Source organism: Vanellus vanellus (assembly GCF_965231255.1).
Source record: "Vanellus vanellus genome assembly, chromosome: 4".
Classification (NCBI taxonomy): domain Eukaryota; kingdom Metazoa; phylum Chordata; class Aves; order Charadriiformes; family Charadriidae; genus Vanellus; species Vanellus vanellus.
The window spans coordinates 80,695,318-80,713,964 of NC_138909.1; the positions used below are offsets into that span (position 1 = coordinate 80,695,318).

The following is an 18,647-nucleotide window of genomic DNA, read 5'->3' on the forward strand; positions in this document are numbered from 1 at the left end:
TTTGGTTTTTTTTTTTGAGAAATAATTTCTCAGATTTGCAACTGATATGCCAAACACTGTAATTTTGTGTAAAGGTGATAGAGCGTCTGCAAATATAAACCCATCCATCCAATAACGCAGGTCTCCATAACAGACTGACTGATTGCCATGAGAAGATGATAGTTCAATAATTGAGTACAATACATTTTTATTCTACTGAGGACAACTTGAAAAAATATTTCTACTGGCCTGCCTCTCTACAGCTCACAAACACAGGCAGCCTGGCAAAGATTTGATAGTAATGTGGAGGAATCATACCAGAATTTAAACAGCAAGCACAGAGATACATAACTAAACCAAAATAAAACACAATAAGCTACACAAATACTACTACAAATAAGCTACACAAATACTACTATGTGTAGTACCAGGGAGGTGGGCCTACTCCCAGCTGGGAATTCAGCTCCGATTCCTGTATCAACAATGCAAGGACTTGAGACGCTGTGATATTTGGTGCAAATTACCACAGGAGAGGCTGAGGCATTGTAATCTCTGTCTACTACATGAAAAATTCCATGGATGCCCAAAAATACAGACAACACAGAGGAAGCCATAAGCTCTTTGTAGTGCGGTGAGATCGTTGCAGTCCTAATGACACTCAACACTCTTATGTACATTGTCATGAAAGCAAAAGAAAAAAAAAAGAAAAAAAAAAAGTTGTGACAACAATTTCTGCCACAAAACTGTATCATCAGGACACCTATTAAATGTAGAAACCTCTACTAAAATACCAACCTTTAACACGGTGTACAATACCATCTGACTGTCATGAATACAATGGAAGCAAAATGCGAGCATTTAAGACACAGAAGAGAAGGCAAAAATAAATGATCAGAAAAAATGTAATGATAAGAATTGTGAGGCAGGACTTTCATCTACCACCAAAACTAGTAAGTTTTGTACAGGTTTATTGATTTTAGCTTAGTGTTCACTGTAGTAAATAGTCATAAGATGACGATCTGGAAGAACAGGGGTTTAAAAGCATTTAGAAACTGCTTTCAATAGAGACCCTCTTGACACCAAGACCATCTGGTGGGTGGTTGTTTTTTTTTTGTTTTGTTTTTTTTTTTTGTTTTGTTTTTTTTTATAGCTATAGTTGAGATCTACAGAGGACTTACACAGTTCCAAACTGTTGACAACCATAGGAACACAGATGTACTGAGAACAATGCTACAGGACTGACCTGGTAAATGAAAGAGACCTGGAAGTAATTACGGGGAATACAAAAAACCCCAAGGAGAACCAGATGCATCATGACAGGACTCCTCCTGCACCAGCAGCAGGAGCACTGGCTGGCCACTCGCATCTTCCAGGGCACACAACGGTTGAATAGCGTACAAATTGGTTCTGTTTTACCTCAAACCAGGACACAACCTTGGGAGTCATTTGCAAACACTGCCTGTCTATGGCTTCAGGTATACTGATGCAGAAGAACAGAAGAGTTCAATTAACTGAGTGCATTAAAAAAAAAAAAAAAAAAAAAGAACAAACTGTAACATGGAATAACTGTATGTATCTGATGCTAGTTTTGTGTAAAAAAAAAACAAAAACAAAAACCAAACACAAAAAACCATACAATCCATCTTCCACGTGAACATTTGTGAGATCGTGTATGTGAGCATTTACTTAGCACAACATGCCAGTCAGATGGAAGACATAAAGGTTCATTCTTACTCAGAGATCATAAAGAATTTTAAAAGTTAGCTTCTGGAAATAAAAGCCGAGTGTAATTTAGCATTAAGATGTACGTCTCTATGAACATTAATAAGAACTGGAAGGATTTGTTACTGTATCCATTGATCTCGGCTGTTGCTGTCCCTGTGTGCTCCGAATTGGCCCCTTTACCGAGAAGGATTTGATTAGAGTAAGGTACAGGTGAGTTAGTGAAACCTGCAGTAGTGGAAATTTGAATTTGTAAAATCAAACAGGTGGAATTACTGGCTTCCCTTAGCCTGTAATGGCTAAGGGCGCAATGGAAGAGAACATCTAACTTTGGTTAGTTTTACAAGCAGACACACATTTCAGCTCGTAAGTCTTACCCAGGGATACATTTGTGTTTCTACATAAAAGCATAGCCAAACAGCAGCAGGTACAGCTACCCCAAACCCAGCCTTTCGTAGAATCGTAGAATGGTTTAGGTTGGAAAACTGCTTTCAGTTTCTTTCTCATAGGGACACTACAACACACACATCCATGCTGGCTATTTTAGTCTAAATGCTTAGGCTGGGGGAAAGGGGGACCACTTCTCTAATAGCTGAGAAGAATTTGAAGAACTGACCCCTGCCCCGAGTGTGACGTGTTCTATTAGAGTAGCATTTATACATCTCTCCCAAAGCGGAAAACAGACTAAATTAAATGCTAAAAAAGCAAAGAAGCAGCAACAGCGTATTTCAGTAGCACAGACGTTGCCTTTGTATGTGTGTTGCAACAAATGGCCAACCAATAAATACTGTTAGGTACTCAGCTGAATACCAAAATTATATATACGACCTAGAATAAACGATATATACCTATAGTTCCCTCCAGGTACTTTTTTATTCTAAAATGAACATAATATAATCTAATAGTTCTCAGTCACAAGCCACTTTTGATTAAAACCAAAACAAGCTGACATCCAGAACCTACAAAGCTTTGTCATTAACAGCTGCTACACCTACCAATGCGAGTCCTAAGCTATGATCTGAAAACAAAACAATAAAGACGACTGGTATTGCATAGAGGAAGTATATGGAAATTTTCCATTCCTTCCAAACCTTTATTTCAGTATTAATTAATTCCTACTCTAAAAAAAAAAAAAAGAAAGAAAAAGAAAAAAAAAATTAAATATAGAGCTTTATTATCCCCTGCAGGAGACCAGTGAAAGTGCTGGAGAGGGCTACTGAAGAAAGCCGTAGTGGTCAGTTGTGTTATATGCAACATTAGAACTGCGAATATCTTTTTTAGGAAATGTCTCTTATGTTCACAGTTCCATGAGTGAGATACTCCGCCCCTTCTTACTTACACTGTCCCTTTGTCAGATTTGAGGAACAACTGTATTACTCAGCAATTACAGAAGACATTTAAATTAAATATGACAACATAGCTAGGAAATGAGAAAGGGATAAAAAAAGGGTAAAAAAAAAAAAGTCTGATAATGACAACTCTAGTTCTGGTGACTAAGTGATACAATATCTAAAGCCTTTTCCAGGTTATTGAGATTTTTATTCTTTTATATGGCGAGAGAGCAAGCGAGAAGGGGGGAGTGGGGGAAGAAGAATCTGTGGTCTGTAAATGATCAGCACAAAAAATAAATTATGGTCAAGTAACTGAACTTTTCTGATGTGTAAATTGAATCATTCCCACACGCTGGTGTTTTATAATTAAAAGGCCCTTTTCACTGTGGGAAATTTTACTGAATTTTGTATTAAAAGAAGAAACAAACCATCAATCAGGAGGAGGTAGGGGAACTCAAAGAGCTCAACCCATTAAACTTGAGAGTGTAGTCGAATTCTGAATGACTTGCTCTAGGAAACCGTAGCTCTTTTAAGGCAGGATACTGTACAAACATTAATGAGCAGAACGCGTATCTGATCGCTGCTCTAAAATCTTTTGTAGTCATAGAGAAGAACACACTTTCCATTTGGTGTCACAAGATGCAGAATATGGTTTTAAATGAACCCTTTTTGTGAGGTTCACAAGCTTTAAATTACTTGGCTTTGGTTACCGTTGAGAAAAATCACTGAGCTAAAACCAAAGGGAAAAAGAACACCCAAACCAGGCACTTGCTCAGTTCAGCACAGTTGCTGCGTACGTACTCGTCAGACGGCTTAAGGTTTGCTCACAGCCAGATCGCTGCCAAATACAAACCCTCCTGAGCGGGCACCGACAGCTGCCGCTTCAGAGCCCCGGGTACCGTACGCGCCTTCAGCTGGGCTGAGGTCACGGCTACCAACGACGTTTGCAAATTATTAGAGAGAGGTACCGTTAAAAAACATCACGCTCTGGCATACGTAGCTAACGGTAGTTTCTTGTGGGAACTTGAGAACTCTCACGAGAGAGATCGTTTTGAGAATGTCATTATTTATTCAATTATGTTCTATTCTTGGTAAGTCTGGTAACAGGGGAGAGAATTTATCACCCTGGATCTTCCTCCTTGGACAAAATACATACACCTGTTACAGTTAGAGCTACATGAATTTATCCCTTTTTTTTTTTATTTTTTCATTTTGACCTACACTGTACTGCAACAACAGTAAATTAGATATAGCAGTATAAATTATTGGTAATTGGTAAGTCAGCAGAACACTGTACACTGAGCACACACTGGCCTATTGTCGTTTTGTAGTTTACTCTACTTTATCAGTTAGACAACTGTCAGTCATTTAAAAAACACTAATGCAATATTTGGGTCCCACCAGAGCTTGAGGCCGTAGGAGGTCTCAGCTTACCTTCAGCTTTCTGTGTGGGGTTATGCTGGTGGGTCTCCGATGATCCCGGAATCTGCAATGAGAAGAGATAAGGAAGAATTTGGTCATCAAACATATTTTTATTTCTAAAATGTTTTATTATTATTACAAAACACCACAGTAACTTCAAAAATCGAAACATTAGATGATAGGTTTTTTCTGTACCATTATTTTTCTCCTCGCATTGTGATATACCACGTATTCATAAACTGTGTATCTTTCCTAAAGTCTAAATGAGATGCAGATTATCTGTAATAAAATATTTATTATAGCTGCTGCTGGACTGACATGTTACTACAGTGTAAAATGCAATTTTATTTGTTTGAACCATATGGAAGTGTTGATCGTATGCCGAATACTAAACGTAAAACTGGCATTTTGGAGATCCATGTTCATTGTACCTCATTTCTTTTCACATTTGGTTCCTTCAGGTCATGCATGAAAAGGTTCTTTCCTTTCTGCTACTGTGGAAAACTGATCACGTGTCCTGAGAATTTAATATAAATTTTAAGAGAAAGGTCTTCCTAGCTTTAGCACAGATTACATGAATTTTGAATTGCAACTTCGCAATTTTGTTGATGTATGCACCAGCAAATATATTATAAATCCCTCTGCCATAGCTTTGCAAAGCCAATGTAATAAACATAAAACATATGGAAACGATAATGACTATTTTTTGAAGAAAAATAAGCCTAATGATACTTCGAATATATACAAAGAGCTATTTTCAGACAGTATTTTTCATAAGTATTACAAGCTTACAGTGTTTTGAAGTTAAGTATAAAATGATTTTCTGTTTTAATAATCAGGAATTTGGGAGTATTTCACATATAAAAACTGAGCATTAATAAATTAAATCGATACATGGAATAAAGCCCTTGCCAATAACAACAGTAGCTGAAAATCATGCTTCATTCTTATCTTTCTTACATTCCAATTACATTCACATTGCACTGTCTGCCAAAAAGGGAAGAAAAAAAAAAAGTACAGTATGTCTTGAACCGCACAACAAAGTTTTTGCTTCTAGAACTCCTCTTCAAACAAGAATCCAAACAGCCTACACCGGTTTTCTCTGAGCCTTTAATAATGCTGTGATTTTGCAAGTGATAATGAGTTACGATGATGGATAAAATGTGAAAAAAAAAAACGTACACTTCCTATACTTGTGTAAATACTTTCTCCTGTGACGAAATGTTTTCATTTTGCTGTGCTTTCAAAAAACGTATTTTTTAAAAGCGTAGCGTGAAGGAGCATTTCACTAGTAATTTTTTTTTAATTTCAAACCAAATAGGTGAAGTGTAAAAGCTCAGGATTTTCTGGGATTTTTTTTTTCTTTTAACAAGGTAGGTGTTGGACTGACTGACCAAAGAATCAGAAGAATTAATATGAAGATGATCCGAATAATGGTAGTGTACTTGTTTTGGCTGGGATAGAGTTCATTTTCTTCATAGTAACTAGTATGGGGCTATGCTTCGGATTTGTGGCCAAACCAGTGTTGATAACACAGGGATGTTTTAGCTATTGCCCAGCAGTGCTGACACAGCACCAAAGCCTTTTCTGCTCCTCACCCCACCCCACCAGCGAGTAGGCTGGGAGGGCAACGAGAAGTTGGGAGGACACAGCTGACGGAAGGGATATCTCACACCATAGGAGACTGCGCTCAGGAATGTGCGCCGGCAGCCCAGAAGGCCAACCCCATCCTGGGCTACATCCCAGCAGAGTGGCCAGCAAGACCAGGGAGGGGATTCTGCCCCTCTGCTCCCCTCTGGGGAGACCCCACCTGGAATATTGTGTCCAGCTCTGGGGCCCTCAACCTATGAAGGACATGGAGCTGTTGGAGCAGGTCCAGAGGAAGGCCACGAAGATGCTCCAAGGGCTGGAGCACCTCTGCTGTGAGGACAGGCTGAGAGAGTTGGGGTTGTTCAGCCTGGAGAAGAGAAGGCTCTGGGGACACCTTATAGCAGCCTTCCAGTATCTGAAAGGGGCCTACAAGAAGGCTGGAGAGGGACTTTTTACAAGGGCACGTAGCAATAGGATGAGGGGTAAAGGCTTCAAACTGGAAGACAGTAGGTTTAGATTAGATAATAGGAAGAAATTTTTTACTCTGATGGTGGTGAGGCACTGGCCCAGGTTGCCCAGAGAAGCTGTGGCTGCCCCATCCCTGGAGGTGTTCAAGGCCAGGTTGGACGGGGCTTTGAGCAACCTGGGCTAGGGGAACACACCCATGGTAGGGGAGTTGGAACTAACTGATCTTTGATGTCCCTTCCAACCTAAGCCATTCTATGATTCTAATTAGAGCTGGGGAAAGGAGGAAGAGGCGTGGAGGATGTTCAGAGTTAGGGTGTTTCTCTTCCCAGATAACCATCATGCATGATGAAACCCTGCTTTCCTGGAAATGGCTAAACATCTACCTACTGATGGAAAGCAGTGAATGAATTCCTTATTTTGCTTTTCTTGTGCACACAGTTTTTATCTCAGCCCATGAGTCTTTCTTCCAATTCTCTTTCTGACCTCATTCAGGGGGAGTGGGCGAGTGGCCGCGTGGGGCTTGGCTGCCTACCCGGGGCTAGTCCACAGCAACCAGGAAAGTCATTCTTAATATTGTCTTCAAACTTCTGACAGGCAGAGATTCAGAAACAGGATAAGCATCCTATTTTTAGCTTCTGGGGAAACGAGAGCGCCTACTACATTTGATCATAATACTGACTGGCTCTACAGTCTGAAAAAGTGGGTGGATAGTGGGTCTGTGTATCCAAGTTCTACCTGAACCATGAAAGACATTTCCTATGGTATCTGTAAATACAAAACTGGGAAATAAAAGTCAGTACAAACTCTCCCACACGGTACAGAGACACAACATGTCTCCCTAAATTTGTGCCCTGGGTTGTAAACAAAAACCTTTTTTTAAAAAATATGTAAGTGTAGACTTACATAAAAATGAATACATAGCTTGAATGTACCATCAATATAAACGTGAAAGATGCTTAAATACTAAAATATAATTGTAGCAATATGTGGGCAAGGTACTGAAAAAACAAAGGCTCGGTATTAAAAATGCTCTAATGCATGGTGACCAGTTAGCAAATAATTGATTCACACCATTTGAGAACGTTCATGCTTGTTAGAAACAAGCACAAACCCAAACACAAAATAAGCAGACTCGTTCCCAATTTCCCGACTGAGTGTCTAAGCATTCCTATTTGTGTCATCAGAGTCTCTGCACCATAGATCTTAACATCGCCTGCTTCAGCAATTCTGAGCCCCAGACAGCAAAGGAACTGGAAGGCAAATCCAAAATGTCAATGTGTAGAGACCTATTGCAACAATCTTAGATTTCATCCTCGTGTTTTCTATACGCGTTAATCGGTTTCAGGAATTTAATCTTTCACCTCTGCAGGGTGGGCTAATGAGTTCTAAGCAATGACTTCACACCTGTCAATAATAGATATTTAAATTCAAGCAAAAGCAGGAATTCTCATAGCTCTGCTCTCTTTAATATTTCCTATTTCTAGATTTAGGCGACCCTGCGCTCAAAATTCTTCCCTTCATGTTTCCATTTCTTTGGCGCCTCACTGTCCTGATTCACTTAACTCACATTTCTGAATATATTCCTAGCATTGCACACTTGAAAGTCAAGCTCGGTGACACTCACTGCCAACATATTTAACTTCCTTTGATGCTCTGATCTTCATTTACTGGAGCATGATCAAAGAGCGCTGCCCTCAGAAACTTGGGAAAGAAAACTGAAAATAGCAGCCAGTTACGGTCCAACAAATAGCTATGGAGGCTCATCCCCGATCAGCTGCTTCTGAGCTGCTCAGATGTGGAATCCTTCAGTTTCAACGGAATCAGTCTGATTAATCAGTCTGCCGGTTTTAATGGGAAATGTGCTATGCAGCAGAGGGGTTGTGATCGGGAATTTTAAAATTCAAAAATTGGACTGTGAATCTATAGTAGTTCAGCTCATGCACAAACTCTCACACAGACCCAGGGCATGAATCCCAGTGCCGGGGAAAGCGCTGTCGCTTAAGAAAAGGAAGTTATTGTTATCAGGATGTGTAAACCGCCAATCTGCCACAAGAAAATTAAAATCTCATCTACTTGTTCCTAACTAGCTTCTGGAAGAAGGCAACGGAAGGTCATGTACAATGACCCTAGTCCAAACAACAGGGCAGCAATACAGTTCCCAGGAGGCAGCGGGTCTAATCCCTAGGTCCTAATCCCTACTGGACCAGGCACATAATGGTTAGACAATGGCAACAGATTCTAGCAATCCACCACAGATAGCGATTCTTGCTTACCACCCACACAAAGCCAGTGGAATATTTATTATACGTACTGAGACGAACCTTTCATCCTATGAAAAAAATGCAAAATAGAAGAGATGGTAAAACATCAATGCTATTTTATGTAAAAGTGACTCAAAAAAGCTTATAAAACTTTACTGCTGCCTGCCAGATAAAACACTGAAATGATCCAGCTCATCCTTTTTCTTTGACTATCAACTTTAAAGGTCTATTAACTCGGAACTTGAGTGATTATATTGCTATGTTAACATCTATGAGAAACCATGTGGTGATTTGAATCGGGGCAGAGTACCTTGCACACGAGAAAAATAGTTTTCAGTTTCAGGACATTGAACTGGAACTTCATCTCCTGCTCAGTTATGTGTTGAGATGGTAAAAAGCGGTGGTGAGTTTTGCCATACAAACATTCTCTCTCCACCTTTGTTGGTAAGGACTCTTGAGAATCCTTTAGCAACAATGCCTCAAGTGTTTGTAAATCGAGAAGGAGCTAAATATAGAGTTGATGTTATTATCTAACAAATAATGATTTACGGCACAGAAGCTAAGCAGGTAAGTACCTTCTCACAAAATGGAACCCTTCACACAAGATTTTCAGTATAAGTTATATGAAACAGAATGGATAGGGCTAGACATTTATTATCACCTCAAAGAAGCATCCTGGCTACTGATGTGAATAGCGCTCTTTTGTAAATTGTGTTTGAGCCATGTCCCTAGACACAGCTGGAAAGAGTCCTGAGCCAAAGATCATGTAGGGCATTTTTATTTACTAGTTTATTGAGTTGGAACATCGGCACAATTGATCCGAAGTTCTTGGTAACAAATGAATTAGAAACAGCCAAGAGCTGCGGTTCTATGGAGAATAAACACCGCTAGGTTCTCAGCCCCAGCCTCATCCAGTATGAATGACCGGCCCTTCCAGCCTACCGCGGTAACAAACAGTCTGCTACCACAAGCCCAGCCATGCAAGGAACCAGAGACCACAGTGTTTGTACTGAGCACAGAGCTCTGATGTAAACAACTATCGAAACCAGAAAGGCATAGTGAGAACAGATTTCTTGGGTTCAGGTAAATCCTCTTGGGTACACTTAATCGCCTGTTGCGACAGCACAAGGGGTAATGGCTTTAAACTAAAAAAGGGAAGATTTAGACTAGATGTAAGGAAGAAATTTTTCACTATGGGGGTGGTGAGCCCCTGGCCCAGGTTGCCCCGAGAGGTGGTGGATGCCCCATCCCTGGAAACATTCCAGGTCGGGCTGGACGGGGCTCTGAGCAACCTGATCTAGTTGGAGATGTCCCTGCTCATGGCAGGGGGTTGGACTGGACGGCCTTTGAAGTCCCTTCCAACCCAAACCGTTCTGTTATTAGTAATAAAGATTTGCCTCCTTCTACACAAGCACGTATTTTTTATTTAATTGCAACAAGAATATATCTATATGGTCTCTACAGAGCCTCGACATGCTGTTAATTCATTTGGTTATTAACAGTGATGCACACCCACTGGAGCTCCTGACAACAAATCTGAACAACAGTTTTGAAAGACAGCCTTGGAATATACACCATTTTAATCTTAAAATGTCATTACTCAGAAACTACGTTCTTCAGCTCATGAGTGACTGTTTTTATTTTGTCAAAGGATTTTTAATACATTTTCTATGTCTGTGATATCCATTGCCATAGAAGAGATTCTTAACATATTATTTTCACGTTCACAGTATTACTGGTAAAACCTGCTGAGATGCAACCTCACAGCTACAAAGATGCCAGTTACCTGTCACACATGCTTACAATAATTGGTATCATAGGAAAAGTAACACAGTAAAAAGTAACATTAAAGAACAGGTCTCTCTGTGATATAATGCAGAACATATGTTCAAAATATGTGTAATAATTAGAGCACAGGGCATCCCTTCTCATATCAAAGCCGGCATTTCTTAAACTATTTGTAGGTATGAATTTCATGCTATAACTACTGGTTCTAGTGAACCGGAGACCTCTTTCTTTCAATTACACGTTCACCCATACTATTAAACTTTTACAACTTCAGAGCACTTTAACCCACACCAAGTCCACTATCGAAACCAATCAGAAAAACAAACTACCCTTTCACTATGAAATACCTACTGGATTTTTCTTAATAGAAAGACAGAGCAAAACATGCAGGAAAAACAGGGGTAAAGGTAAAAGAGTTTAAAAGTGACTGGAATACTTAATCGCTTAAATTATTGTGTAAAAGACTACATTAACTTCTGCACTTTCATTAACTTTTCAACAAAGCTTTAAATGAGCATAAACCAACAGAATGCCTTATCTTTTCAAATTGGATTTAGTCCTGAAACAGAAGAATGCTTCTTTTCTGTTTACATGGAATACAATTAGTTTTGCTGCTGATGGCACTATGAAAAGTGAATTCTATCCAGCGAGGCTCTACATGCAAAAGTTTCAATATATATTCTCGAAATGTCAAAAGATGACTCTGTGTCTGAAGACAATTTTAGGAATGTAAAGACGTAGTCTTTACATTTACTTTAGACTAAGTTGCATCCTCATTATTATTATATGCATGGACCGCTCTTCTGCCCCTCCCTTGATTCTGTATGTTGAGATCACGATGAACATTCACGTGACGCTGAGAATGGCTGATGTGCATGGAATGATGCGACAAGGAGCACGTTACCACAGATTGCCGCTGAATGCTTAGCGGGATAAATTTTGGCAGTTCTGAGAGAAACCCAACGTATTTGAAAGCCAATTGTCAGTGGTGGTATTCAGATCTGTTCTGTCTAAAATCTCAAATTATTGTTAATTAATTGGACCCTGGATTTTAAAGGAACTCTATTTCTTCACTGATTAATCAGATAATTACTGTTTTAATCAGTTTTTGAGGCTAAATTCTGGCCCATCAAAAGCGGTGCTTCTAACAAGAGCCAATAAGATGCTGCAAATGAATGTTTTACAATCGCAAGACCTTCACAAATCTAATCCCAGCCCAATCACACAACAGTTTTAAGTGTTTTTTTTCCCTGCTCACTCCAGCTGCCAACACCCCCGAAGGCGGTACATAGACTTCACCAGTTCCCATGTTTAAACCAGACATTTGAACACACAGTAGTTAATTCAGACATTTACATGCTATTCTAAAATGCCAAACTCCCCCCCTCCCCTCCCCTCCAAAATCCCAAGTTATCTCATTTCTCTATCAGGCTTTACCTATGTATTACCTGTGTGATATCTACTTATCTATTTCTACTGTACTGATAAACTACAATGAACTGCAAATTTCCTTCAAATCGTTTAATTCGTATTGTGTCATGTATTTCTGCCAAGTCAAAGTTATGCAGAACTACAATCACTGTCTGGCAGGTGATCAGGTTAGTATTAGGTAAGTTGTAATTAGAGCAGAAAATTCTGCGAGAACTGCTGTGTCTTATATATTTTAGAGGTAACATAAAAACCTCAAATAAATAACAATGAATTGAACGGAATGTAATTTATTCTTTTCAAAGATTTCTTGCAATGGATGTCACAAAAGTAATATCCAAGTCTAAGTCAGTTTCGCAATATGCAAAGTCAAATGAGACCTCGTTCACTAAAACTAAAGATAATCACCCCAGGCTAAACCTGTGTGCGGTTGCGGATGTGATGTTCTTTGCACTTCTTTTCACTTTTGAAGTCTTTTTAGAAAGGTGTAAAACAGTAAGGATGAGAGGAGAGGGACTAAGCCTTTAAAGGTTTTGACGGTTTGCTCTTCAACACCTATAACTGGATTTACTGAAAGAAATCAAGTGAAATATTTAAAAAGCTTATGCTGATCTGCAAACATTTGCCTCGAGTATATATTCTTTTTTTTTTTTTTTTTTGATCAAACTCTTTAATAGCGCTGTGAGAGGATGTAAGTTTTGTCTCCAGCTTATTTTTGGAAGTTTTGAAAAGAGGGTAGGCCTTAAAATCCAAGGAGTGTTTTGGGGAAAAGCAGTGCCCTAGACAAATACGGTTACTGATAGACACCGGTGGGATGTAATTGCCCTTGTCAACCTTGAACACACAGTGACTAAGTATCAGGAAAAAAAAAAAGTCAATATTACACCAACTGTGCACTTAACTACAGTGTTTCTGTGTTCACATGGAGAACACAAAAATCAATTTATTGTGTGAGAGCTGCAATCCTTTCCGAATTCAGTCAATCCACTGATTTATTAATGCTATTGATTACACTGAACTAAACACATAATATGAAGACTTGCCATGTCAAAACGTAACTCCCAGTTTCTAGTTTAAAGATCTGATTTTCCTCTTTGGGACGTGAATCATCCTTGAGACCAACTCTACTAATATAAATGGGAATTCCGTGAAGAGATCTACGCCAGTTATATTTCTCCAAGCCTGCAGAAAAGTGCTTGGTACTGCCTTTTACTTCCATACTTAAATATTTATACACAGAAACCCTTTTTCTAAGATCTGAGCCAAGATGGACACAAAATATAATTGCAATTAGAGATGTGCTGAGCTTCCAGAAAAAATACGTCTGGAGACTAAGTCATGAAGAATACCTGCTGGTTCCCGGGTAGTGCGGGTACTTAACTCACCCGCATGCTGTGCGCCTAGTTACTGTTTGTATTTCACAGGAGAGATCCATTACCCATATCAATAGCCGGCAGCCAATTATAACCAGAACATATCACTTCAACTATCATATTATATTAGGTTGCAAGTGGCAAATCATGAAGATGATCTACGATAATCGAGCAAACCGACAGCAGGTTACGCGCGGGTGCGATTCATCGGAATAGGACAACATCACATGCAAAAATCAACAGTGAGCGTGACATTAGGTAGACCGGAGCCTTCACCTTCCTCCTGCGGTTTGCGGTGACAGGAACACCACGGACCAGCTTTCGTTATTTACCCCAAACTATGAATGCTTCTGCTTTTGAATTATGATTTTTTTACTGGCAGAATTTCCATTCCCCCAATGGTAAATATATCATTTTCTTTTTACCCTGGAGATGTTATTTTACTCATGATAATGTGCACAATAGAAAAGACCACCAAAATATAGTGTTTATCTCAGTGGAAAACTTACGTCTATTCTGAAACAGTTTCCTCAAAGACTATATCTAATTTATGTCTTTTTATGGGTATGAAGTCGTTTAAGAAATTCGTATGTTTCCTGTACAAGAAAGCAAAACCTGATTAACTTTTTTCAATATAGACTCAACTAATACAGGCAAGAACCGAGTTCAGCTGGAATGGGGGAAAGCGCTAGTGATGTTTCAAAGGATTTTTAGAGAATGTCTCTTATTGTTGTGTCCACATCACAGAATTAGAAACCCAACACAGGTGTCTGCGCACTCAGGTACACGGGACATATATTGCAAACAAAACAGTTACAGTCAATGAGACAGTCTCAGTACTAAATCAAAGTGAACTCTTTCACTGAACTACTTTACAGTGAATATAGTAAAGTCTCCTCAAAAGATCTTCTACAACTTGTATTTCTCTTCCTACAAATAAGATAGAGATTCTTGTAACTAAAGGTAGACAATTTAATCTTGTATATTTTCTTGTTAAAAATAACGGGGGACTTTAGAAGATATAAAGCTTGATTTCTGTGTGATCGATGTACATTTGGGTTTGTGATATCTGCAAAAGACAACAGAAGTATTGTGTCATGGCAGAAATGGCACGGAATTTAATATCGTTTTTCATACTGAAAGATAGCATAGCTTTATATACATTATCAGTTTGATTAGGCATTGATATTAGTGAAAGTATTTCTAATAATCTGAATTAGCTGGTTAGATGCCATATATAACAGCAATATGCAGGACGAGCTGAGATGTCCTGAAAATGTCACAACTCCCCAAAGTTTGAAACCACCAAAAAAACTCACGTGCTCCACAGCGCTTGCAGTCTGAAACCCCATATTTAGGAAGTAGGTGACACTAGGACGTGAAGTGAATAGGAACTGAAGGCTGGAAATGAAGACGATTTCGTTTTAATACTCTTTAGGGTTTATTTTGTAAGCAAGTTTTCATTCAGCTACATAGTAATCTGGAAAAATTACGTGTCGATATCCAGGCTCCAAGTCTGTTTGTCCTTCCTCACCATGATGATTTTTAAAGATATTCTTTCTCTCTCCCTCTCATAAAGGGCAAGCAAATAAAGATTACTTATTCTATGGCAATTGCATAGCATTGCAGTGTCAGGGTTGCCATTCTACACCACTGTAATTTGCGGTATCTCCACTCAATATTGCTAATTACGGCTACCTTAAAAGGTGCATCGCTACTGTACTGTGACCTTCTGTAGTAAATAAAAAAATCCTGGGGATTTCTCCAGGAATGCAGAGATCAACAGTCATCTCCGATGAGCTGCTTCATCCAGGAGAACTATTTGCTGGAAACAAGAGCTGTGAATGGTACACAGAAGCGGAATGAGTGAAACTGGATGTCGATAAATACAACAGAGTCTGCGTGGGAATAAATACCCCTGTCTATACATTCAAAACGGTGGATTCTAAATTCTGCTTAGAAGGAGAACCTGGGAGTCATTGTGACTAGTTCTCTAAAAACACCGACTGCCAACCTCAGTCAAAAAAAAGCAGCATTAGAAAGTTAGAAATTATTAGGGAAAAAAGCACAGCAGGAAACTTCTTTTAACGCTGCAAATGCATGTAGTGTATATTCATGCTGAACACTGAACTTCCGATCACCGCATCTCAAGAAAATGCATCAGACCTAAGAAAGAGGCGGAAAAGGCAGGAGGAACAGGGAGGGATTTTGAAGTCATTCCATACTGGAAGACAGTGGAATGGAGCAGAGTTCTTCAGCTTGAAAAAGAGGTAATCAAAGAAGGATACGATATATAACGAAATATAAGGAATTCTCATTACTATGACATTAGAGTGGGGATCTTTCAATTCAACCGTCACGAGAGAAGTTCTAACAAACAAAAGTTTCCGTAACAAAAACCATAATTAAATTGTGCAACCTATTAAACATAACAACCCCAATCCGACCTCTGACGTAACAAGACTTCAAGCCACTGACTGCCAAGTGGTGGGAGGATAGACACAGGGAAGAATTGCTCAGAAATGCTTCTTTTCTCGTCCTCTTTCTTTAGATGTGTCCTACTTGTTCGACTCCATGTGTTTTTATCTCACGCATCAAAAATAAACCATGCTAGACTAACCTGGTTCCTCTCTTTAATAAAATATCTGTTTTCTTTCTGGATATAGGAAATTCAGTAGCTCTCATCCATCACCATTAGTAAACTGATGGAATGCCACATTAACTGAGCTCGAGATAATAGAGGTTAGATAGGTAAGGAATTGTCTGAAGGCGAAATACCTGCTGGAAGTGGTGAAAGCCAGACATAGGAGAGTTCCTCAGAGCCTGATTTTTCAGTTATGTGATTTAATATTTTCATTAGAGTTCTTGGCAGGAAAAATAGTAGGAGCACGCTGATGAAATTTATTGATAACACAATGTAAGCGGAGGTGATCCGATAGAGAAGAGGACCGTTATATCATACAGGAAACAATGGATGACCTTGAGGACCGGTGTAGTATAAATGGTATGAAATTTAACAATAGGTAATGCAAGACTATATATAAAAAGTATTTCTGTTTGGAACTGGGAGCTAAATACTTGGAAACAACTGAGAAGAACCTGTTGTATCGGTTGATTTCAAGACGACCATACACCCCGATATAACATGGTAAAAGCTAATAAAACAGTGAAGACTAATAAATTACCACTCTTTGAGACTTAAGCTTTGGTTCCCTGTTTTATCCTGAAACTTCTTACATAGAGTGAATTGTCTGGATTTCCCAGCATTAAAGTGCAAAAGGACTATCTCTGATGTCATTAATGTCCCAGTGCTCCTATAATCAGCACAGTCATCTGAGAAATATTTGTTAGGTTCTACCAGACCTCAGTCACTTATACAGCAAAAACGTGGGGGGGGGGGGGCAAACGCAGAGAAATATTCAACTCATTTTTAAGTACACAGTGATTGTATACTCACTAGTGGCTTTTTCTGATTTCCAGAGTTATACTGATCTTTCCAAAAACTCTCTTGATTAACATTAGTACCATAAGCCACAGAAAATCAGTTCTTGATATCTTTCCATCACTGAAAGAAAATATTTTACAATACTAAAAAGCTAAAGGGAGGGAAGATCTCATAGATGTATAAAAAAACTGATCTTTTAGAGATAGATCTGAATGTTATATAGAAAATAATTTGCCATCTGGAATACTTATGGCTCCTTATGCCATTTCCCTTGGAATGCTTTTCATAAGGAAATCCCCAGACATATTTTCTAATGCTAATTTATTTTTCAATGTCATCGCTTTCAGTTGTCAATTCCATTATGACAAGTGATTTTATTAGATAAATATTAGATGCAGAAGAAGCCTAAACGAATTACAAATCACATCACCAAGAGGCAGGCAATATAAAATTTGCTAAGTTGTATACAAGTTATAGATGAAACTTTTTGTGAGAACCTCTACGGGGGGGCTCAGGTCCTACTTTCTGTAGTCTGATTTGATTTATTTCGTGGAACTGTTTCTATACTCTTACCTACCCAACTTCTACTGATGATGGATTTGGAGAGATCTTATTGCAGAATCAGATACCAAATGCAGCATATCAAAAGCCGGAACTGAACAACACCTAAACTTACTGATGGAAGCCCAGCTGCTTCCTCTGACAGCGTCATGTCTGGGTTTAGTTATGGACCAGAAAATTATTAAGCCTTGGATGTTAGCACAAAAACAACAACAAGCTAGAAGCTTCTAGATGTCAGGGCTGTAATATGCTAAATTTTCAAGGAAGATTGTTACAAATAACATTGAGTGTTCCTATAAGACAGCTCTCCTTTAAAAGTTACCTTAAAAGTAAGGATTTAATAGAGTTCCAAACATTCGTCCAAAAAATTTAAACATCTACTTTGCTTCTTTGGCTTGCCATCATTTAAAATAAGAATAGACAAATTCAGGCCTTTGTCCTACCTTCTGCGGGAAAAGAACTATACATTTGTTCACAATACCCTGCCACTATCTCAGATGTAAACTGATTTTTTCAGGTACAACTGTTTTACTCTTACAATTAAGGGTTTTTTTTTTTTTTTTTTCTCCCGACTATTTTTTTTCTCCTCACCCCCTGTTACCAAGGAATAGGTATATTGAAAAACATGCTATGACTAGATTTTCAGAAGTTTACTTATTATAGGGGCTGATCTCAGAATTTTATAGTGGGATGAAAACATATTTACACACACATACACAGAAACATATGTACACATGCAAAATATATAGGATCATTTTATCCTCACTTGATTTTATTTATAGGCTTGTTTCACCTTCCATTTAATAATGTTTCACCTTCACTTCTGTTGGAAGAAAGGACTTCAGCCTTGAAAAATCCCAGTAAAGTTCTGTTGACTTTTGTTATTAATATAACAGTATGAAATGTATCCCTGATTCAACAGTTATATTTTATGTCAGTCAACAGGTTGTTGGATCTTCTCAATAAAAGTCCTTTTTTGATCCAAGAAAAAGACAAATTTGCCTAGTAAAACTCACATTGGGCTAGCAAAGCAAACACACCTCCTGAAAAGTCACCTGTGGGGTACGTTTGTAATTCAGTAGTTTGGAAACCTAGAGCTAGTCAACTTCTTTCCTCTAACAGAAGGTATAGACATGATGAAAGAAAAATATTCTGGATGAAGTATGAATAATTAAGTCAGTGTGATGTAATATGAAGTCGCCAGCACACTACTACAGGAATAATAATAATATTAAAAAGCTGTAGTAATTCGTTTACATTTGCTTCATACAAGTACGTT

At 38.6% G+C, this 18,647-nt stretch overlaps 1 long non-coding RNA gene across 1 annotated transcript in view; it reads right to left on the minus strand.

The window, feature by feature from the left end:
- Positions 1-18,647, minus strand: part of LOC309670864 — a 218,229-nt gene that overhangs the window by 162,820 nt on the left and 36,762 nt on the right. Inside the window, exon 2 of the long non-coding RNA XR_014269059.1 lies at positions 4,467-4,518. This is a non-coding gene — a long non-coding RNA (uncharacterized lncRNA). The remainder of the gene's footprint in view (positions 1-4,466; positions 4,519-18,647) is intronic.